The sequence below is a fragment of the Pseudorasbora parva genome, chromosome 23 (genome assembly GCF_024679245.1).
Source record: "Pseudorasbora parva isolate DD20220531a chromosome 23, ASM2467924v1, whole genome shotgun sequence".
NCBI lineage: Eukaryota > Metazoa > Chordata > Actinopteri > Cypriniformes > Gobionidae > Pseudorasbora > Pseudorasbora parva.
Genome location: NC_090194.1, coordinates 27648139 through 27672981, shown reverse-complemented (window position 1 = coordinate 27672981; position 24843 = coordinate 27648139). Strand labels below are relative to the sequence as shown.

The following is a 24843-nucleotide window of genomic DNA, read 5'->3' as shown; positions in this document are numbered from 1 at the left end:
TCAGATTAATGCAAGTTGAAAATCCCTCCCATAATCCAATAGCGGCAGTAGCCGTCATTCTCTAGGTGCCTCGTCCCTGCCTGTTAATGAGCTGCAAATACCCCCAACCTTCCTTCACAAAAACAAACGTGCCGTCCACGTGCCATCAGCAGCGGACAGGAGAACATGTGGGAGAGGTGGGCATCCCTTTGACATGATGTCGGTTGTGTTTTTAGTTGGATATTAATCAAGTAATGATAAGTGAGAACAAAGTTTAAGAGTGAATTTGGCCTACAAAAAGGTACTGGTAAAACCATGCTATTTTGACATGTACCATAGAGCTAAATTATTACAGTACTCATTATATCATCGTTTAAAGTAACTTTAACTTTAAAGTAGCTGCCAAAAACAAGATATAATCATAAAAGTCAAAACCATAAAACTTGATTCCCTTTGACTCTCAGGCACTATTCAGGGTATTGAACCTATTTGACCCTAAATAAGGTTTGCTGAAATAAAAAAATCCCTTCAGCTAAATGGTATGAGACTTGATGTTGTGGTTGACACTCTCGGATCTACAAAGAAAAATTATTAATCTGAATAATTTTGTAACATAATAATGTATTATTTTTAATTTTTTTAAACAAATGTAATATCACTCACTTTATTAATGTTTTTACTCTACATTTTTACAGTGTCAGGAGAATTTAAAGACAAATGTGGAAATAATACAAAAAAAATTGATACTTTTTTTGTCAAATAAAAAAAAACTAAATCAGCCACAACACAGAACACAAAAGTGGCAACCCTATAGCACATCCACAATGTGGAAAACTTGTGCTCACACACACACACACACACACACACACACACACACACACACTGCTCGACCCCCCCCAAACATCACCCTAGACATCAGTGGGACACTATAAAAAAGGAAAATATAAAAAATAGATTTTTGTTACATAATTTGTCAAAAAATGTAGTTACAATGCAGGAAACACACACACACACACACACACACACACACACACACACACACACACACAAAATGAAGGGGCGATAAAACAACGCATCCCATATGAAGTCAACACCCCCCCCCCCCATCCCACAAAATCACGCATAAGAAAGGGAAAATTGGCATTTGCTCTCTGTTACATCATTTGTCAAAAATACATGTGTCAAAAACACACACAGAAATGATGACACGCAATACATCCAAAATGGAAAACAAATGCAAACACACACATATAAAACATATATAAACACTATGTTTAGGTTTGACTATAATGTCATAATTGCAACAAAAAACTTCAGTACAAAAAAAAATGTCATTTTTATTTTTTGAATAATTATTTTATAATGTCTAACAATAAATCTAAATAAAAAACACATGAGCCATTGAGTAATGCTTTGAAGCCATCTGGCTTGTTCTCCAGTTGATGGCAGCAATCTTCCATTAAACCATGGCACACTGTCCATGGCATGTTATCATATGAATAAAAATGAGACATGTGGATTTTTTTAAAGTGAATTTTACATATAAAGTTGGTTTTAATAAAAACGTATTAATCATAAACATTTTTTAAAAATATCTTAAATCCCCCCAACACTGCATAAATGTAAATAAAAACATTAATTAAGTGAGTGATATTACATTTCTTAAAAAATAAATAAAATAAAACCCTTAATCATCACATTTTATTGTCTGGTGTCTCTGAAGAACACAACATCCTGAGTGTACATTACAAACGAATAGCGCATAAGGGTTAAATGTAAGACATTAGTTGGTCAGGATTAGCTGTGAGATCAATGACCGGCAGCTCTATTTTTGACCATGTACTTAAAGTGCTTTTCTTATGCTCATCATGGATGTGTTTCAAGGTTAGTCAATCACAGGAATTCCGTTCTTCAGAACAGGACAGTGAGCGGCTAAAGACTTTTGAATTGGAATCATTTCCTGAACATGCAGGTTTTGAATTGGTACTTGTATGTAGCCTACAGTATGAACATTATCTCTGGGCACACACACACAGATAAATTGACTGGCCACAGACAAAAATAGCGGATGCTAAAAGTCAGTTGAACAAGTGTGAACAAGGTCGGAGAGGTGTTTGCGGTAGGCCTACTTGTGCCTTTTTTCACAGGTTGTGGAGTCTCAGAGTATGGATTTTTCATCTGTTAGCGCCCCCTTCTGGGTGAAGAATAAAATTAAATAAAAAGTACAAAATAATATATTATATATAAATATATAATAAATACCAGTTATTACAGTAAAATAATAATACTAGTATATGATCTATTCCTGGTCTAAGGAGACTTTTATCCCAGAGGACAGACTTTCAATTTGACAATGTATCTTTAGATTTTAATATTTTTAATATAATATTAAACTTGCTGTGTTTAAAACCATTTTTTTTTTTTAAATTCAGTATTTATTGTGTGGAAATCAGTTGAATAAATTACATCTCAAATGTGACGTTTGCTCGAGCGACCAGCAACTTTGCTTGAGTAGTCTTTTCCAAAAATTAGTATACCTGGTTATACATCGATAAAGATCCCCAAATGAAATGTGAAGCAAGTAAGGAGTGAAAAGAATATCTTTGAAAATAATATTTTATTTTTCAATTAAGAAGAAAAAGTGTGAAAATACTTCTGAGCTGTGTTTGTTTAGGATACATTAAGTGCTAGCTGTGAAATTAGCTATAGACAAACAGGAATTCGCCATTTGATCCAAAATCCTTAAAGGGAGAGTTAACCCAGAAATGAAAATTTGATGTTTATCTGCTTACCCCCAGGGCATCCAAGATGTAGGTGTGTTTGTCTCTTCATTAAAACACAAATTAAGATTTCAGACGAATCTCATCTAGTATGCCCCAGCGCCAATACTCAAAGAAGGTAAAAATACCTACGCGATCATAGATATATTTATAGATCATAGATATATGAAATAGATATATATGTCTCATTCGACAGATCCGTGCAGGCATTAATGAGGACTCTATAGACGGTTTCATCGAAGGCACATGCGTTGCTACGGTTACGTGACTGACCCGTAGTTAACTTCTGGTCTGTGTTTGTTTATTGGTCTGGCTAGTGGATAGTATGGCGCACTACTCAGTAGAAACACATTTTTGACGTACTATTCTTGGATAACATGATACACATATTACAAATAAAGCAGACAGCACATGACATCAACATAAAAACAGCGTGTGTGACTCACCAAAAAGCCTTAAAAGCGTATTAAATGTCCAATCTGACTGTATATGAGATAGGCGTCTAATGTAATTTAGACTGTATGTCTTATGTGATTTACTTGTTATTTATTTGTTTGTTTTGAGAAATAATAATAATAATTCTGTCATTATTACACACCCTCATGTCGTTCCAAGACACACAATTTAAGATATTTACAGGTTGGGATCGACATGAGGGTGAGTAATTATGGATGAACTATCCTTTAAGGTGTTTCCCCCACTCTATATTGAAGACAGAAAAGGAAGATTATTTATAATTAAACATGCGAAAACATCAAAAACAAATAAATTAAGATAATGTTGCACAATTAAAATTAAAGATGATAACGCATAAGAAAGAAAACGCAGCCTCTGTTATAATTGCCGTTTACCGGAAGTTAAGTTTGGGCCACAAAAGCGTGCATGATGCGCAGTCACGTTTGTTTATGTTGCTGCTGTTGAAACTGTCTATACACTCACCTAAAGGATTATTAGGAACACCATACTAATACTGTGTTTGACCCCCTTTCGCCTACAGAACTGCCTTAATTCTATGTGGCATTGATTCAACAAGGTGCTGAAAACATTCTTTAGAAATGTTGGTCCATATTGATAGGATAGCATCTTGCAGTTGATGGAGATTTGTGGGATGCACATCTAGGGCACGAAGCTCCCGTTCCACCACATCCCAAAGATGCTCTATTGGTTTGAGATCTGGTGACTGTGGGGGTTATTTTAGTACAGTGAACTAATTTTCATGTTTAAGAAACCAATTTGAAATGATTCAAGCTTTGTGACATGGTGCATTATCCTACTGGATGTAGCCATCAGAGGATGAGTACATGGTGGTCATAAAGGGATGGACATGGTCAGAAACAATGCTCAGGGAGGCCGTGGCATTTAAACGATGCCTAATTGACACTAAGGGGCCGAAAGTGTGTCAAGAAAACATCCCCCACACCATTACACCACCACCACCAGCCTGCATGATGAAAAGAAAGATTTTTTAAGAAAGGCATGATGGATCCATGTTCTCATTCTGTTTACGCCAAATTCTGACTCTACCATCTGAATGTCTCAACAGAAATCGAGACTCATCAGACCAGGCAAAATTTCTTCAGTCTTCAACTGTCCAATTTTGGTGAGCTTGTGCAAATTGTAGCCTCTTTTTCGTATTTTCCAACTTGCAGAAATTATTTTGTGATTTTTAGATAAAACTCTGGTTACCATGGTAAATGTTTCGTCCACCTGAGACTAGGGTAACCTTAATTTTTCAGGGCTTAGCTTTTAAAAATCTTTGCAAAATATTCACCCAACAAGCAACAAATTGTTGACCAGCACATGTAAAACTGCCACACTCAAAAGTTGAGGAAGACGTTTATCTATTAGTCAATCTAGCTTGTTTTTTAAACTCTTCCCCACTTGAGGTCGTTGTTGCTCCAACTATAATTTTAACACCGTGCCACAGCCACTGTTTTCAAAGTATTGCATGTGTATATTACGCTATGTTTTTGTAATAATTGCTTTTGATAAATTAACATAGGATAATATAGTGGCACTGGCTTATTAGATTGTTTTTTGGCCATTATTTAGGCAACATGAAAATGGTTAAAAATATGAGTGATTTAGAAGATAACCTGGTCAATTCTCTCCACCAGAGATGGTGAGACAGGTGAACGAGGGAAGTGGATCTCTGGAGTTTGATATATGCGAACAGACCCCAGAGCCACAGATGATGTGCAGAGCCGCCACGGCATTGATTTTGTCTGTCCTTGTTCAGAATTCGTAAATTGTTCTGTCTGGCCTTTGCTTTTCACGTTAGCCCTAGCCTTGACTCAGATCTGAGCCGAGAAGAAGCTTGTTTGTCACATTGTCTCTCTCAGATGATGAAGAGATGTTCACTATATTTTGTTTTAATGAAAGGTAATGTAATAGGCTAACAGACATGATTATGGTTAATCTCTTAGGACCCATCCCATTTAAAGGGATAGTTCACCCCAAATAAAAATTGTCAAATGCCCTTTTCATTTACTCAAGTTGTTGCGGAAGAGAAGACAATGCTGAATAAATTCATAGTTTTTGATATTTTTGGACCAAAATGTATTTTCGATGCTTCAAGAGATTCTAATCAACCAACTGATGTCACATATGGACTACTTTGATGATGTTTTTTTAGCTTTCTGGACATGGACAGTGAAGTGGGCATTGACTGCATATGCTCTCAGACTAAAATATAAAATATCTTAAACTGTGTTCCGATGATGAACAGAGGTCTTGCGGGTGTGGAACGACATTAGGGTGAGTCATTAATGACATAAATTTCATTTTTGGGTGAACTAACCCTTTAAACTTTTCTCTGAAAAAAAAAGAACGGCACTGAAGTCATTCTTAAGAAGGGAAGATGTGTTCGGAGTTTTGCCGACCAGATATGGCGAAAGTTTAATCTTCACATATTTACAAGCTTCAACAAGCTCTGTTTCACCTTCGTTGCTCTGGTTGGTTGTAGCTCTATCCTATCGCGTGCAGAGGGAGTTTGAAAGACAACCGTTTATCCGCCCCTCGGATTGAGCTGTCAATGGTGAGTTTCCAGACCAAACATCTTGATGTGGGTCTGGCTTGTCAGGCTATGACATCTCTTCTCTGACGACGTGTTTACTGGCGCGAGGGTGGGACAACCTGTCACTCACGTGAGATTGACCAATAGCAAACCACAAACATCCAGCCAATTCCTGATAGACTAAATTAAGTCCTGTCAATGTTTCAATCAGCTGGAAAAAAATAGCTCTGAAAGTAACTTCAGCAATAGAGATTTTCTGTGCCCTTATCTTTATAGGTGTGGTGTGGACTCTGCTGTTCTTTTTTATTTTTTATTAATCTTCGCAGGTGTTATGAAACGAGGATTATACCATTTTGGCAATATGGGGGGTGCTCAATATTTTAAAGACATGGCGTGCTGCTAAGCTCAGCGAAAAATGTATAAGACCCCCTTTAGGCACAATCTTTAGGCACAGTCTTGAGAACGTGCATGTAAACGCACTCAGTGTACTTTTCCTTTCTAGGCAGGTATTTTTTTTAAGTTTATTTATATATATATTTATATATTTATTTTTTATATTTGTGTGATGTTCTGTATATCAATCGCGGCATTAAAATGTTATGAGATAACGTTTTACGGATGTTTATCCACCACATTACCTTTTATTTAAACATAAATAAGAAAGCCATTGTCAGTTCGTCTGTCAGTTGGCAGGCAGTTTTGGACGCTTTATTAAAAATTGTTGCTGTGTGTAAAAGAAAATAAAAATAGTTTTCCCCACCTGCTGACTAGTGTCGTGCCCCTCCCAACCCATTCACACACACATAGATGATTCGAACCATAGAGAGATTCGACAATTCTGATTCGAATGTGTAAATCCTTAGTCGGGGACACCCCTTATATTTTATATATATATATATATATATATATATATATATATATATATATATATATATATATATAATATATGTGGCGAGGTGGACGAGAGAGACATTGGAATTGGCGAATGTTCAACAATGACTTTAATCAAACAAAACGAAAGTATGTGGGCAGCCCCTCATGGACGACTGCCCGCACACACATAATGAAACATAAACAAAACCATAACATAAAGTCCAGGCCTGGTCCTCTCTCGTCCTTCACTGGTGTTGCTCGTCCTTATTTCTTATATGCCTCCGAGCTCCCCCATGAGAGGACACGAGACCGGTGTGGCTCACCAAACTGATCTCATGAAATTCGTATGTCATTTTGCCGTGTTATAAAGACGCATAATCGCTTTTTAGCGTGTTTATCAACGCTGTTTCTTTCTATCCCCCTACACTGCCCCTACCCCTAAACCTACCCATCACACACACACATCCCCTAAACCTACCCATCACACTGCTCCTAAACCTACCCATCCCAAGAAACATTCTGCATTTTTACATTTTCAAAAAACAATTTAGTATGTTTATAAATCCATTTACCTTGTGGACACACTCATATTCAGACACATTTTGAACGCATAACTCAATCCCTTCCCTAAACCTACCCATTTGTGTATTATAAAAAAACAGGATACAACAGGCAGATATGACTACAGGCACAATTTATTCAGAAAGTACAAATATTCCAAGTGTTCCGAGGCCAAACGATTGATTTGTGTGAAGAAAATCCCCAAAAGCGATCAGAACGTTGAGTCCATCCGGTGAATATTGCCGCTGGAAGAAACGTCAGGTCAGCTTTGACAGCATTGGCTGTCGTGCGTCTCGTGACCAATTGCGTCATTGCGTCAGCTTTGATTGTAAAATGCCATTGGCTCTCGTGTGTCTCGTGACCGATCGCGTCATTCTAAACTTATCGTGTGTATCATTTGAATCAGAAATAAACGAGTGCGTGTGTGTTCTGTTCACAAAGGGGCGCGATCATCGAGACTGAAACATCAACTATGTTCTTCACATGAAGATATCGTATGACTTCAGAAGACTTCGGATGCAACATGAGTTAATACTTTTATACTGTGTTTTGGTCCGTTTTTGCAATAAATACATGTGACTGGACATTTATTTGCCTGTTACGTGTTTTATATTGTTGAGAGTGGGTAGGTTTAGGGCAGGAGTGGAGTTAGTTGCTCCAAAATATAAAAGTAGGCTATAAATATTCATTCTATGAGATCAGATTGGCGGAATCACATGGCGTACACATAGACACGGAGATGATGGTTCGTTTAGGCGTAGACATACACGCGGAATCACACGACGTAGACATACACGCGGAGAGCTCAAAATGCGTACAGATAACACACCACTTAGCTTTAGAATGTGGCGTGTATGTTTACGCAAAGTCATGATGTCATGTTGGGCTCGCAGGTGACACTCATTTGCACTCACACCGCGTTCTCGCTCGCTCACTCCCATGTCTCTTGCTCGTCCACCTCACCACAATAAATATACATATATATATATATAAATGAGCCTTTAGCATTAGTTTTCTTATCTATCAGGTAGCTACACCGATTTTGACGATTTGTACTTAAAAGAAATTAAAAATGTTCTTTCATCTTAAAGGTTTTCAGCACAGACTTAATGTTAAACAGATGCACGATTCAGTATGTAATATGATTTAACCCAGTCTGTATTTTTCACCAATGTTTACAGCGCTGTTCTTTTACCCCGTCACACATAATGTGTGTCTCCGGGGTGACTTGGCAGTGTTTAGTCTCTCTGATGAAGGATTACGCAGTCTAGCTGGATCCTGATGGAGCAGAAATGGTTTCAGGAAGAGACACAGACCACAGTTTGATCTGCACCGGTGTCAAAAAGATTCATGGGCAGGAATGATTTGAGCTGTCGTTCGTGAGCCGAACTGCAGGAGAGAAAGGAAAAACATCAATCCATCACCAATATTTTTGAGGAACAACATCATCTATCACCTCAAGGGCATCACACAGAGTTATTTTCTGGTGGAGGGGAAGATTTAGAGTGTATTGAGGCTTCTGTTCTGATAACCCTTCGGGAGGTGAGTGGGATGAGGAGGAGACATCACTCCCCCGGGCATCTCACATGCCTGTGCTGACCTTTGAACCCTGGTGTGCACGGAATCTGAACCCAGAGGTCGCGACCTTTCGCCCTCCTTACTGACCTGCTGAATGTTTGACGCCCTTTAGTCAAAAAGTGAAACAGTTCGCCCCTGCGCCGGGCGACCTCTCGCCCCCTCTCGTCCCGCTAAGGTATGAGAGCATGCTGACCTCTGTGGCCTTTATTAGCAAGGCCTGTTATTAGTCTCGCAGCACATCAGGCAGAATATTGTTACCTTCATCGCTGCTCTTATCTTGAATTTTAAGTTCTTCAAACACAGACTGACTTCAAATGTTGCAGTCAAAGTCAAGATTCGCTTTTATCAGCGGAGATAAATTAATCCCATGAAGATTCTCCTTGCAGTTAAACTGACCGCTTGCTGAGGGTCATCTGACTCTATTTTTCTAAAGCTATAGGAGGTACACTGAATAATAACTTTGAACACTGAATAATAACTTTAAACCTTTCTGAATAGGGGTTGCTGACATAATGCGGATATAAACCTCCAAATAGGATATAATCCAAATATAAACTCAACTTTACTTTAGGACAAGTTCATCTCCCTCTGCTGACCTCACACCTTCCACTTTGATCACTTGCCTGGATGAGATAAAGGCGTGGATGAAGCAAAACTTTCTGCAGCTAAACAGCTCCAAAACTGAAGCTATCCTAGTCGGCACTCCACTTCAGGTCCGTTATCACCAGCATTGCTTTCTCTGATCAGGTCATTCCTCTTTCCACTTCAGTCACGAATCTGGGGGTCAGAATGGAATCACAGCTTACTTTTGAAGCGCACATCAAACACCTGTGTAAGACCTCCTTCTTCCACCTCAGAAACATTGCCAAACTTCGTCCCATTCTATCACTGGCTGATGCGGAGAAGCTTGTCCATGCCTTTATCTCCTCCAGGCTGGACTACTGCAATGCGCTCCTTATTGGCATCCCTAGCAAAAATCTCCAGAGGCTGCAGTGTATTCAGAACAGCGCTGCTAGGATCCTCATGAGGGTGCGCAAATACGACCATATCACCCCCATTCTAAAATCACTCCACTGGCTTCCTGTGTCGTTCAGGATCGAGTACAAGATCTCTCTCCTTACCCACCAGTGCATCCATGGTGATGCTCCCTCCTATCTCAAGGAACTCCTCACCACACAAACAGCCACTCGTAGCCTCCGCTCTGTTTCGCTGTATCGCCTCAAAACTCCCACAGCCAATCTCCGTACTATGGGGGATCGGGCCTTCTGCTCTGCAGCCCCCAGTCTGTGGAATGCTCTCCCTGACCACCTGCGGACTCCACAGACTATAGATACTTTTAAGCGTGGTCTTAAAACCCACCTTTTTAGCAGAGCTTTTAATTGACTTTTAATTGACTTGCTACTTGTTTAATTTATTTTTTTTTATTTTTCGGTTTTATTTATTTATTGTTGTTGATTGTTTTGTTTTTGTTTTTAAATTCTGTAGCACTTTGAGATTTTGTTTAATATAAAGTGCATTATAAATAAAATTTATTATTATTATTATTATTATAAACCTCAATTTAACTTCTATAACGTCAATATTTTAGTTTGAAATTTGTATACATTTATGCTGTAATATATATGGGGGGTTGTATGATTTTTTTAAAATGTTTTTATAAAAGTATCTTAAGCTTATCAAGACTGCAAAACTACATTGTGAAATATTAGTATAATTTAAAATCACTGGTTTCTATTTTAATATTTACAAATGTATTTATTCCTTAAAGGGTTAGTTCACCCAAAAATGAAATTTATGTCATTAATGACTCACCCTAATGTCGTTCCACAGCCGCAAGACCTCTGTTCATCATCGGAACACAGTTTAAGATATTTTATATTTAGTCTGAGAGTGTATCCAAGTGTATGCACACTATACTGTCCATGTCCAGAAAGGGAATAAAAACATCATCAAAGTAGTTCATATGTGACATCAGTTAGTTCGTTAGAATCTCTTGAAGCATCGAAAACAAAAACTAAGACTTTATTCAGCATTGTCTTCTCTTCCGCGTTTGTTTTCAAACCTCAAATAAAGATTCAAATGGTAATGAATCAGTGGATTGATTCATGATTTGGATTGCCAATGTCACGTAATTTCAGCAGTTTGACATGCGATCCAAATCATGAATCAATCCGCTGATTCATTACCATTTGAATCTTTATTTGAGGTTTGAAAACAAATGCGTAAGAGAAGACAATGCTGAATAAAGTCGTAAGTTTTGCAATTTTTGGACCAAAATGTTTTTTGATGCTTCAAGAGATTCTAACTAACTTACTGATGTCACATATGGACTACTTTGATGATGTTTTTATTCCCTTTCTGGACATGGACAGTAAAGTGGGAACTTTGATACTCTGTCGGACTAAATATAAAATATCTTAAACTGTGTTCCGAAGATGAACGGAGGTCTTACGGGTGAGTCATTAATGACATAAATTTCATTTTTGGGTGAACTAACCCTTTAAATGGCAAAACTGAATTTTCAGCATCATTACTCCGGTCTTCAGACTCGCATGATCCTTTAGAAATCATAATATACTGATTTGGACAAGAAACATTTATTATTATCAATGCTGAAAACAGTTGTGCTGCTTACTATTTTTTGTGGAAACCGTGATAAATTTGTTTCCCCTTCAGGAATAGAATAGAAATACAAAGTTGAAAAGAACAGCATGTATTTGAAATGGAAATCTTTTGTAACATTGCAAATGTCTTTACTGTCACTTTTGATAAATGTAATGCATCCTTGCAGAATAAAAGCAACAAAATCTCTTTTTTTTAAAGGAACATGCCTACTTTTGGGGTTTTAGCTTATTCATCATATCCCCCAGAGTTAGTCAAGTCAAGTCGACTTTATTTATATAGCGCTTTTACAATGATGATTGTTTCAAAGCAGTATTAAGCTGGAAAATATTGCAACAAAATTTGATTCAGCTGTACAGTCGCTTTGGAGAAAATGGTGAAGTTATCAGCTCAAATGGTGATGTTATCAGATTTAGATAAGTCCATACAAACCATTCTCATCTCCGTACATGCCTTAACTCTGACGCACCCACCGCTAGCCTAGCTTAGCAAAAAGACTGGAGGTAAACAGCTCCATCCAGAATCACAACTTTTCATTTTCCGTCGGTCTTAGTAAACAATGTAACTATACACTATAAATAGGAAAATGTTGGTGTTAATTTATCACTCACTTATTGAGGTTAATTTATACACTTATATATGTATGGACTAAACTCTAGGGGATATGGTGAATAAGCTTAAGTCCCAAAAAAATCACCATGTTCCTTTTTTGTTTTTAGTTTTTGCTAAAATACTGCATGTTTATTTCAGAACCTTACTGCACCTAACTTATCTAAGGTGCTACTAAAAGAATGCTCTTGTCATCAAGAACTAGCTATTTGCGGTATATGATATATGAGTTATTACTCTTTATAGAGTTGTTGATGTTACATTTTAGGTGCTCCAGGCTATCATACTGGTTTCTGGGTTCTTTACACAGCACTAGAAAATAGATTATATTCTATTGAATAGGCTTTATGCCAGACATCACATGTACAAACAGGAAAACATTGCATCCGCTTGTTGGAGAAAGTGTTAATGGCAGTATGAACGGATGGTTCGATATTTATGGACTTTTAAGGTAATCAGCTAATCTAACTAGTTATTTTTTTTATTGTTGCGGTTTTATTGGATTTAAATATCGAAATGTTAGTGGGAAGAAGAAAAATGCAAAAAACTTTTAGACATCAATCTGCATATGCAATGAACATTACAATGAACATGAAGGTAGGTTATGCCTACCTTTGCTCACTCCTTTGAAGGAGGCTGTATAAAACAGCTCTATATTTTACAAAGCACATACAAAGACCTATAAACTTGAAGTGATGAGACCTGTTTTACAGAAGATTGTTGCGCATAACCCCGCATTATAGAATAAAAAAATCTTTAAAGAAATTAAATTTCCCTTTCGGGGAACTCGAGCTGCGTCGAAACGCTGTGAGAACGCCTCTGCGTTAATGCGTCGTGAAGCGCCTGTAGAACCATTCCATCGGAAAAAAGATCGATCGTCGGCGTGATGACGTCATCGACCGGAAGCTATAAAACGTCCGTGAAAACAAACAGGAACTAGCTTCTGTGCCTTCAGTAAGCGATCTGTGTGAACCTGTCTGTCTATTTGGTGTTTTTGTCTGTCTATTGAAAGAGTTTTTCCACCCTTTGTTAAATATTCCATATATTTTACAAAAAAGAGAAAATAAAATAGATAGAGAAATGGCGAGCGAAAGCAGTAACTTTAAGAGGTGTGTTCATCCCTGCCCACGCTACATCACGAGTGGGGATACACACTCTCTTTGTGTTGCCTGCTTGGGAGCGCAGCATGCCCAGGCAGCCCTCGAGGGGGCTGCTTGCGAGCACTGTGAGCGTATGCCACTGAGAACGCTGCGCTCCCGCCGGGCACTCTTCGAGGAGGGTGCCTCGGCTCGTGTTCCCCGCGGCTCTGGTCCCGCTGCTGCCGAGGCAGAGCGGAGGCTGCAGTCGTGGGGTTCACAATTGGATGTTGCGGAGGGGTTTGAGACGGGCGCTGCCTTATCTCTGCCCTCACCCGCTCCATCCAGCGGTTCTTCTCGGGGCTTGGAAGCACGCATTGCGGTTTCTTCCCCCCCGAGAGAGCCGCCGGTGCTCCAACTATCCAGCTCCGAGGAGGTGGACGTTGAGAGCATCGCGACTGAAGATTCGCCACTTCAGTCTCCTGCGAGTGATGAGCTCGTTGAGGTTCTAACGCGAGCCGTGGCCAGATTAAATATTGACTGGCCCGTAGAAAGATCTGAGGCAGGAAAGAGACGTTCTAGTAAATTAGACGAAAGATTCCTGCCCGCTCGCGCTTCAGAGCCTCAGCGGCGGGGCCTGCCATTCTTCCATGATTTGCACACCGAGGTGGCAACATCATGGAGGAGACCGGCATCATACCGTGTGTTCAGCCCTCAGACTACGGTCTATAGTAACATCATGGGGCTGAAGCACTACGGTTATGGGGCGATGCCAAAGGTAGAAGAGACGCTTGCGAGCCATCTCTCGCCTTCCTCGGCATCGTCCCTAAAGGCCCCGACTTTGCCCACCAGACCATTGAAAACAACGTCGGCACTGGTGGGCAAAGCGTACTCGGCGGCAGGTCAGGCTGCTGCATGCCTTCACACCATGGCAATTATGCAGGCTTATCAGGCTGACCTGCTCAGGGATCTAGATGGACGCGATGAAGTGGGGGGTGACGTCATAAATGAGCTTAGAACAGCAGCCGATCTAACTCTCCGGGCCACCAAAGAGACGGCCAGATGTGTTGGCCGCTCGATGGCAGCATTGGTGGCTACGGAGAGACATTTATGGCTCAACCCCACCGAAATCAAAGAGAGGGAGAAGAGCTTTCTGCTCGACGCGCCGCTGTCTCCTGGTGGCCTCTTCGGTGACGCAGTACACACTGTCACCGAGAGGTTCCAGGAGTCAAAGAAACAAGCTGCGGCGCTGAAGCAGTTTCTCCCTCTCCGAGTCCAGGTCCCTGGGGCTGCCGCTGACATCAGGCAGCCCAAGCCGAGTACGAGCTCAGCTCACAGGGCACAACAAAAGCAGAGCGTCGCCGCTCGGGCTCCCCCTCAGCGCGGGGACCAGGGGCGGCGCTCTCAGACGAGGCCTTCGAGGGGCAGGGCTGATCTGCGGACAGTCCTGATCGCCAAGAAGGCCTCGTCGAAGCGTTCCTGACGCCAGAAGCGTCAGGACGCTGAGGGTGGTTCCCCCCGTAGGGAAACGGTGTCTACCCCTGCCTACGGTACCCGTTTCCCTGCGGCACCCTCGGGGGGCCGCGCTGCCAACCCCGCCGCAATGCCGGGGCGCAGTCGGTCTCCGCGGGCCACCCGAGGGTGGTCCGCACCCCCTTCGGGGGGTCCCCGAGCAGTCAAGTCAGTCGTTCCCTGCCGGTCCGCCGCTTCAGGGCACTGCATTTGTTGCTCGAAGAACACCAGAGGCCAGCCTCGAGAGGCTGGTTCCCTTAGTAGATTTTCTAGACGAATGGAAACGTCTATCAAATATATCTCATTGGGTCCTGCAGATAGTAGAAAAGGGGTATGCCATTCAATTCAGAAGTCGGCCACCTCCTTTCTGCGGTGTCCTACCTACAGTGGTGGGCCCGGAGCAGGCTCTGGTAATGGCACAGGAAGTAGAGACACTCCTGCAAAAAGGGGCTATAGAGAGGGTTTCCCCTCCCAGCAGGGAGTCTGGCTTTTACAGCCGTTACTTCATCGTGCCGAAGAAGGATGGGGGCTTACGCCCGATATTAGATCTGCGGCTATTGAATCGCTCGGTGGCCAAGCTCAAATTCAAGATGCTTACACTCAGACAGATTGTAGCGCAGGTCAGATCGGAGGATTGGTTTGTCACCATAGACCTCAAAGATGCGTATTTTCATGTCTCCATCCTTCCACATCACAGGAAGTTCCTGAGGTTTGCCTTCGGGGGAGAGGCATACCAATATCGTGTACTTCCCTTCGGTCTAGCACTGTCACCCCGCACGTTCACCAAGTGTGTGGATGCAGCTCTGGCGCCGCTGCGTCTTCAGGGCATCCGCATACTGAACTACATCGACGACTGGCTGATTCTAGCGAATACAGAGCAGATGGCGGTTCAGCATCGAGATGCTGTTCTCGCCCATATGTCGAAGCTGGGGTTGAGGCTGAACGCCAAGAAGAGTGTGCTTTCTCCGGCTCAGAGAACCACTTTTCTAGGTGTGAACTGGGACTCGATAATTATGCGGGCGCAATTATCGCCAACACGCATAGCGTCGATCCTGGCAGCCGCCAAAGAACAGAAGCTAGGCCGAGCCGTCACTGTGAAACAGTTCCAGAAACTGTTAGGTCTCATGGCAGCAGCGTCCAACATGATACCTCTTGGCCTACTGTACATGAGGCCACTGCAGTGGTGGCTCAAAACACAAGGGTTCTCCCCGAGGGGAAATCCGCTCCGCACGATCAAAGTCACGCGGCGATGCCTACGTGCTCTGGTCATGTGGAAAAACCCGGGGTTTTTATCTCAGGGTCCCGTGTTGGGGGCTCATGTTCGTCGCGTAACGCTAACGACAGACGCCTCCCTCACGGGCTGGGGGGCGACCATGAGTGGTCGCTCATCCCAGGGTCTATGGCAGGAACATCAGCGGCACTGGCACATAAATCGGCTGGAGATGCTCGCAGTGTTTCTTGCATTGAAACAGTTCCTGCCCGACCTCAGGGGCCACCACGTACTAGTCAGAACAGACAACACGTCCGTGGTGGCCTATATAAATCACCAGGGGGGTCTGAGGTCTCGTCCGTTGGACAAATTGGCACATCGGATCCTCCTGTGGGCCCAAGGGAAATTGCTGTCAATCAAGGCAGTATATATCCCGGGGGCCCTAAACCAGGAAGCAGACAACCTGTCGAGACAGGGGCCGAGGCCCGGGGAATGGAGACTCCACCCAGAGGTGGTGGAGCTCCTATGGAAGGTTTATGGGAAAGCAGAGATAGACCTGTTCGCTTCGGCAGAGAACTCTCACTGCCCGCGGTGGTTTTCTCTGACCCATCCGGCTCCGCTGGGGCTGGATGCCATGGTACAGGAGTGGCCGAGGCTGCCTCTGTACGCCTTCCCCCCGATTGTTCTGCTTCCAGGAGTTCTGGAGAGGGTACGCCGGGACGGGGCCCAGGTACTCCTAGTGGCCCCGAACTGGCCGACCCGAGTATGGTTTTCGGACCTGATATCTCTCCTGGAAGGCTCTCCGATGGAGATTCCGACCAGGAGGGATCTACTCTCTCAGGCGGGCGGGAGATTCCTGCACCCACGCCCGGAGATGTGGAAACTGTGGGCCTGGCCTCTGAGGGGGCTAGGCTCATAGAGGAGGGTCTCTCGGCCGAGGTCGTAGAGACCATCCTACACTCCAGAGCTCCGTCCACGAGGAAGCTGTACGCTTTGAAATGGAGACTTTTCTCAGCTTGGTGCAGAGAACGCCAGTGGGATCCAGTTAACTGCCCGGTTGGTACAGTGCTGGAGTTCCTGCAGGAAAGGTTCTCTGCAGGGTTGACCCCCTCCACACTTAAGGTGTACGTGGCGGCCTTGGGCGCTGTCCACGTCCCTTGCAGTGGAGTGTCTTTGGGAAGACACCCTCTAATTACACGCTTCCTTCGTGGCACATTAAGGTTGAGGCCAGTTATGCACTCGAGGGTCCCGGCATGGGACTTGGCCATTGTTTTGAGGGGCTTGTCCGGACCTCCGTTCGAACCTTTGGAGGAGGTTTCGGATAAGTTCCTCACCCTGAAAACTATCTTCCTTTTGGCCATTTCATCTCTTAAAAGGATAGGAGATATTCAGTCCCTGTCAGTAGGGCCCTCATGTCTAGAGTTCGCGCCTGGGATGGTGAAAGCATTTCTGCATCCCAGGCCGGGTTATGTCCCCAAGGTTCCTACGAGCCCACGGGGCCCCATCACTCTACAAGCCTTCTGTCCTCCTCCATTCTTGACGTCAGACCAGGAAAGATTAAATCTGCTGTGTCCGGTGAGGGCACTGGATACTTATGTCCACAGAGCTGCCCTGTGGAGAAAAACTGAACAATTGTTTGTTTGCTTCGGACCCCCTAAGAAGGGGGCTCCTGTATCCAAGCAGAGGATGAGCAAGTGGGTGGCCGAGGCCATTTCACTTGCTTATGAAGCTGCCGGGCAGCCATCTCCTTTGGCTGTCCGGGCACATTCTACCAGGGGTATGGCTGCTTCTAAAGCACTTTTGTCGGGGGCTTCCCTCCATGATATATGTAACGCGGCCGGATGGTCGTCTCCTTCTACCTTCGTCAGGTTCTACGAGCTAGACCTGGCATCTACAGTAGGGGCACAGGTTCTCTCGTAACCGTGTGCGCTTCGGTTTCACACATACGAGACACTTGGTCCTATGGCGATGTGGGTATAAGCGTTCTCACAGCGTTTCGACGCAGCTCGAGTTCCCCGAAAGGGAACGTCTCAGGTTACGTATGTAACCCTAGTTCCCTGAGGGAACGAGACGCTGCGTCGCTCTGCCATACTCCCGGCGTGTCCGTGATCACTTACTTCAGGCTTTATCAGAAGTTAGTTCCTGTTTGTTTTCACGGACGTTTTATAGCTTCCGGTCGATGACGTCATCACGCCGACGATCGATCTTTTTTCCGATGGAATGGTTCTACAGGCGCTTCACGACGCATTAACGCAGAGGCGTTCTCACAGCGTTTCGACGCAGCGTCTCGTTCCCTCAGGGAACTAGGGTTACATACGTAACCTGAGACGTTTTTTGGCATCTGGCTGTAAAACTCTTTTTTGGTAAATTATGATTAATTCATTACATTTATATAGCGCTTTTCTAGGCACTCAAAGCGCTTTACATATAGAAGGGGGAATCTCCTCAACCACCACCAATGTGCAGCATCCACTTGGATGATGCGACGGCAGCCATATTGCGCCAGAACGCTCACCACACACCAGCTGATTGGTGGAGAGGAGACCGAGTGATTAAGCCAATCAGGATAGGGGGAAGATTAGGAGGCCATGATGGACAGAGGCCAGTGGGCAAATTTGGCCAGGATGCCGGGGTTACACCCAAGCGGCAACCTCCCGCGATCTCTCTTGAAGCCAATACGGAAGTAATGTAAATTGCAATTCCTCAACTGGCCACTAGGGACAGGCTCCAGAAGGGAGCAGAATCTCATTGAGCCCCATGTTAAAATTCTCAACTTTAAAGCAGAAAAAAACATGTTTACAGCCTGGTACAAATTGTGGTTTTGGCTTATAAGGCTAATGTTGATCTTCATGACAACTCTGAGGGGGGTGAATTTTTTTATAACTCATTCGTTTACGTTATATAAAGCCTTAAGGTTCTGCATAATTAAGGGCGTGGTTACAAGTGGATAGCCATTTATCCGCCGTCTATAGTTATTGCGTCACCTCAGCTCCGCGCACATCCCGCCTTTTTGCCCATTTTCTGTTATCCGGGAGTGGCACGCGACGACTCGCTCACAAGATGGCAACGCCCAGCTCGGCCATACTTTAAGCTTCAGAACGGCTTATCGGAATCCTATGGGTGACGTCACGGACACTACGTCCATATTTTTTTACAGTCTATGGTTACACCCCTACTCTTTATCGAAGAACATCCTGGGATTTTTAACGACCACAGAGAGTCAGGACCTCGGTTTAACGTCTCATCCGAAGGACGGTGCTCTTTGACAGTATGAGTCCCCATCACTATACTGGGGCGTTAGGACCCACACAGACCACAGGGTGAGCACCCCCTGCTGGCCTCACTAACACCTCTACCAGCAGCTACCTGGTTTTCCCAGTTGGTCTCCCATCCAGGTACTGACCAGGCTCGGCCCTGCTTAGCTTCAGTGGGAAACCAGTCTTGGGCTACAGGGTGATATGGCTGCTGATAATGATGATTATGAAATTATGGCTTTTAATTCATTGTTTTACTTCTAGGCTTTGAGGCTTCCTATACTAGCATACACCTGTTGAATCTTTTAGCAGATATATCCCTATGCACATTTTTAATTTCTCTAATCTCTATACAAAAACAGATCAAAAATATTGATGACTCATCCTGCACTTAAAGGTGCCATGTGTAAAAATTGAGGTAAAAATATCCAAAAAAATGACCTACACGCATCAAAAAAAATTAGAAGAAATAAGGGCGATGATGTCATTAAAAAAATGTCAAGTTATAGTTCTGCACAGATATCAACCTTAATTAGCAGTAGCATTACTAGCCCCAGCCCAACAGGTGTCGTAATACCAGTCTCGGCCATGGGAGGCGGTATGCGGGCAACATAACCACCACCCAACCTGCAATACACGAATAACTCACACGGCTTGTGGGTGTACTTGAACCTGATGTTAATCGTGTGGAAAGTACAGCCCACTACTTCCTTTCAGTTCAGGGAAGAGAGCGGACGGATGGCCGAAGCCCTTGGCCCCTTAAATGTACTGATGTGATGTGTGCGCGTCGGGCGACTGTGTCCCGTCCCGTCATAATAAAAGTCCCGGTACTCGCGAGCCGTTTAGAATAGGCGCCCTCCAGTGTACAAAAAGTTGCATAGTGCACCTTTAACTGTCCTTCTAGAGAGCCCAATCAAATGCTCTCTAGAAGGACAATGTACTTCTACCTAATAGCACCTATTGAGTTTTGACTAGCAGATATCAAATGTTAACATTTCATGGGCGTAACATAACTAAAGTCTGTTGGCTAATGTGGCTCTTGATTTAATAGGAAGTACAACAGAATAGAAAAGAGAAATGTGCCAAACCTTTTCATGTCACTCAGGGCCCTTTCAAATTGTTTATATTCTCAAATCAGAGATGATGTTTAACTGTCAGTGAGTTTTTGTGGGGTAGTGTGTTATGCGAACACATCAATCACCTTTGTGTGAATCTTTTTTTCAGAGAAGTGCTAAAAGCCCATAAGAGATCTACTACTGTGTACTCCTAACCCATCTGCCTCTTTAGGGTCAAATCATTGACTCTGGGATGCGTAGACCTCACGCGTGTGACTCTCAGGATGGCATCCGAGTGTGACGTGCATCAGACAGTTGCGGTCACCATGGTGACTGCCACAGGGCGGAACACAAACGTCATTCTACACTCAATTGTCAGTCAACAGTGTCTGGCCTCGGGCCTGCATTCACCCCTCCAATCAAGACAAAGACAAAATGACGGCCAGTTTATGATCAGCATTTCACACTCCATTTCATTTGGAGTTGTTTTTGTTGTGTTTTATAGGTTTTATGGTGCATTAATAAGTACAAGTGGTCGAGCTTGTAGTTCTTAAGTGCGTTTGCGTGTCTGTGCATGTCCACAGGTTTCTCACTGGCCTTTCAGTGACCCGTGACCTCCAGTGACCCTGAGCCGTGAGCTGCCCTTTCATTCCCAGCAGGCTGGTGACAGTAAGGCTAATTCCAGAGGGGGCAAGCAGGCGCCATAAAACTGTTCAGGTTTAATGATGACAAAGCACTTGCAATGCTTGTTCTCTTTTAATTGGTCTATTTTGGCCTGTTGTTTCTCTTTTTACAAGACCATGTCTGTGTGAGGCCCCAGGCACCTCTCTGGGTGTGTATTTTAAAGACTTAGCACAGGTTCATTTTAAGCAAAATCATTCGCAGAATAGGTAGATCATAGTGTAGATTTCACATTCTAAGGCATTAAGCATTTTTGTGCATATTTTCATAACAATTTATATTGTGTGTGCATGTGTTTACAATACATTGTTACAATATAGGCCTGTATGTATATATATATTGTGTATATATATATATATATATATATATATATATATATATATATATATATATATATATATATATATATGTATATATATATGTATATATGTATATATATATGTATATATATATATATTTACATATATATATATATATATATATATATATATATATATATATATATATATATATATATATATATATATATATATAAATGTGTTTGATCCCCTTTCACCCCCAGAACTGCCTTAATTCTACTTGGCATTGTTTCAACAAGGTGCTGAAAGCATTCTTTAGAGATGTTGGCCCATATTGATAGGATAGCATCTTGCAGTTGATGGAGATTTGTGGTATGCACATCCAGGGCACGAAGCTCCCGTTCCCCCACATCCCAGATCTGGTGACTGTGGGGGCCATTTTAGTACAGTGAACTCATTGTCATGCTCAAGAAATCCATTTGAAATTATCTGAGCTTTGTGATATGTTGCATTGTCTTTACCAGAACCACACCCCTGAATGAATTGAAGCAACTGCAATGTGATTGGTTGATTTAGGTGTGTGTGTATATATATATATATATATATATATATATATATATATATATATTACACACACACTCACCTAAAGGATTATTAGGAACACCTGTACAATTTCTCATTAATACAATTATCTAATCGACCAATCACATGGCAGTTGCTTCAATGCATTTAGGGGTGTGGTCCTGGTCAAGACAATCTCCTGAACTCTAAACTTAATGTCAGAATGGGAAAGAAATGTGATTTCAACAATTTTGACCGTGGCATGGTTGTTGATGCCAGACGGGCCGGTCTTAGTATTTCACAATCTGCTCAGTTACTGGGATTTTCACACACAACCATTTCTAGGGTTTACAAAGAATGGTGTGAAAAGGAAAAAAAACATCCAGTATGCGGCAGTCCTGTGGGCGAAAATGCCTTGTTGATGCTAGAGGTCAGAAGAGAATGGGCCGACTGATTCAAGCTGATAGAAGAGCAGCTTTGACTGAAATAACCACTCGTTACAACCGAGGTATGCAGCAAAGCATTTGTGAAGCCACAACACGCAAAACCTTGAGGCGGATAGGCTACAACAGCAGAAGACCCCACCGGGTACCACACATCTCCACTACAAATAGGAAAAAGAGGCTACAATTAGCACAAGCTCACCAAAATTTAACAGTTGAAGACTGGAAAAATGTTACCTGGTCTGATGAGTCTCGATTTCTGTTGAGACATTCAGATGGTAGAGTCAGAATTTGGAGTAAACAGAATGAGAACATGGATCCATCAGGCCTTGTTACCACTGTGCAGGCTGGTGGTGGTGGTGGTGTAATGGTGTGGGGGATGTTTTCTTGGCACACTTTAGGCCCCTTAGTGCCAAGCAGGCATCGTTTAAATGCCACATCCTACCTGAGCATTGTTTCTGACCATGTCCATCCCTTTATGACCACTATGTACTCATCCTCTGATGGCTACTTTTAGCAGGATAATGCACCATGTCACAAAGCGCAAATTATTTCAAATTAGTTTCTTGAACATGACAATGAGTTTACTGTACTAAAATAACCCCCACAGTCACCAGATCTCAACCCAATAGAGCATCTTTGGGATGTGGTGGAACGGGAGCTTCGTGCCCTGGATGTGCATCCCACAAATCTCCATCAACTGCAAGATGCTGTCCTATCAATATGGGCCAACATTTCTAAAGAATGCTTTCAGCACCTTGTTGAATCAATGCCACGTAGAATTAAGGCAGTTCTGAAGGCGAAATGGGGTCAAACACAGTATTAGTATGGTGTTCCTAATAACCCTTTAGGTGAGTTTGTGTAAACTATAGGCCAAAATGGAAAAGCCATGGGTAAAGAGCTACATCACTTATAGCTTCCATAGAAATTAAATGGTTAAGTTGCAGTCAGGCACTGCTAATCAAATGTCTTTGATTAGTTGATCATCAGCAAGTGTGATCACCTCTATAAAAGCAGACGTTTTGCCAGTTTGCTGGTCTGGTGTGTTAATACAATGCCAAGGAGGAACGATATCAACAATGATAGAGAAGCAAGAGTTATACGGCCATTGACAAACAATTGAAGTCCTACAGTATGTAAGATTATTCACAAGTGGAAAACAATCTTCCCAGGAGTGGACATCCCAGTAAATTCACCCCAAGATCAGACTGTGTAATGCTCAGAGAAATTGCAAAACACCCAAGAACTACACCTCAGACTCTACGGGCCTCAGTAAAATTCATGGCAGTATAAGTAGAAAACGACGGGACAAGTGTGGCATGTTTGGAAAGGTTGCCAAAGAGAAAGCCTCTTCTAAAATATGGCAGCAGGGCTTTGGTTTGCAAAGTTGCATCTGAACAAACCTCAGGACTTCTGGAACAATGTCCTTTGGACTGACGAGACCAAAGTGGAGATGTTTGACCATAATCCACAGCGCCAAGTTAGGCAAAAGCTAAACACAGCATATCAGCACAAACACCTTATACCAACTTTCTATCATGCTGATGGAGGATTGATGATTTTTTTGGCTTGTTTTGCAGCCACAGGGCCTGGGCACCTTGCAGTCATTGAGTCAACCATGAACTCCTCTGTATACCAAAGTATTCTAGAGTCAAATGTGAGGCCATCTGTCCGACAGTTAAAGCTTGGCCGAAATTGGGTCATGCAACAGGACAATGATCCCAAGCAAACCAGCAAATCTACAACAGAAATGGCTGAAAAAGAAAAGAATCAAGGTGTTGCACTGGCCCAGTAAAAACCCAGATCTCAACCCGACTGGAATGTTGCGACAGGACCCTAAGAGAGCTGTGCATAAACAAATGCCTGCAAACCTTGATGAACTAAAGCAATATTGTACAGAACAGCGGGCCAAAATTCCTCCAGAACAATTCGAGAGGCTGACACGATCATACAGAAAATGATTCCTTCAACTTGTGCCTGCTAAAAGTGGCTCTACTAGCAATTGAATCAGAAGGTGTACTTAGTTTGACACCCATGGCTTTTCCATTTGAGTTTTGTTTGTTAAATAAATAATTAATGACACAGTGTAGTATGACATTTGTTATTGTTCATCTGTATTGACCTAATTTTAAGACCTGCTAATGACCAGAGTATTTTTATTATGTTCTGATACATAAAACCATAAAATTCTAAAGGGTGTCCTTTCTTTTTCACATGACTGTATACACCATTAAAGTAATGAGAGAACCTCTGAATATTGCTGTGAAACTAAGAAGTCTCAGCAGGGGAGCTATTGTGACAAAAAGTAATAAGGAGAACATTTCCCCAGATAAAGGAACATCTAAACAGTCTCCATCAGTTACAAAATCCGGTTCCTGTAAAGCCAGGCAGAAATTAAGACTCGTCAGTCAAAAGGGAGGTGAATACCCTCAGCAAAAGACTGCTAGTTGTAGCACAATATGCTCCTCAGTCTTAATTCCCACCGCGTGCATTATTGTGCTGGTACTTGTGATTTCTCTACGGTCCGCTGCAGTTGTCTCCGTGTATACTTTAATGGGATTGACTGTTAAACCTGTTTTCTGGTCAACACAGAGCCATTCTTTTCTAGAATCTGGAAAGCAAGTGGAAAAAGGTCTTAGCAGCGGCGATGTGGGAATTCTATGTTGATTCTCAAGTTTTTCATTTTACGTGTGTTTATTCGTCAATAGTGTGACTGTGGTACTAAGAAGCTCCT

At 42.6% G+C, this 24843-nt stretch overlaps 1 pseudogene; it reads right to left on the bottom strand.

Moving 5' to 3' along the window:
- Positions 1 to 19169: 19169 nt before the first annotated feature.
- Positions 19170 to 19286, bottom strand: LOC137063224 (5S ribosomal RNA; annotated as a pseudogene).
- Positions 19287 to 24843: the final 5557 nt, after the last annotated feature.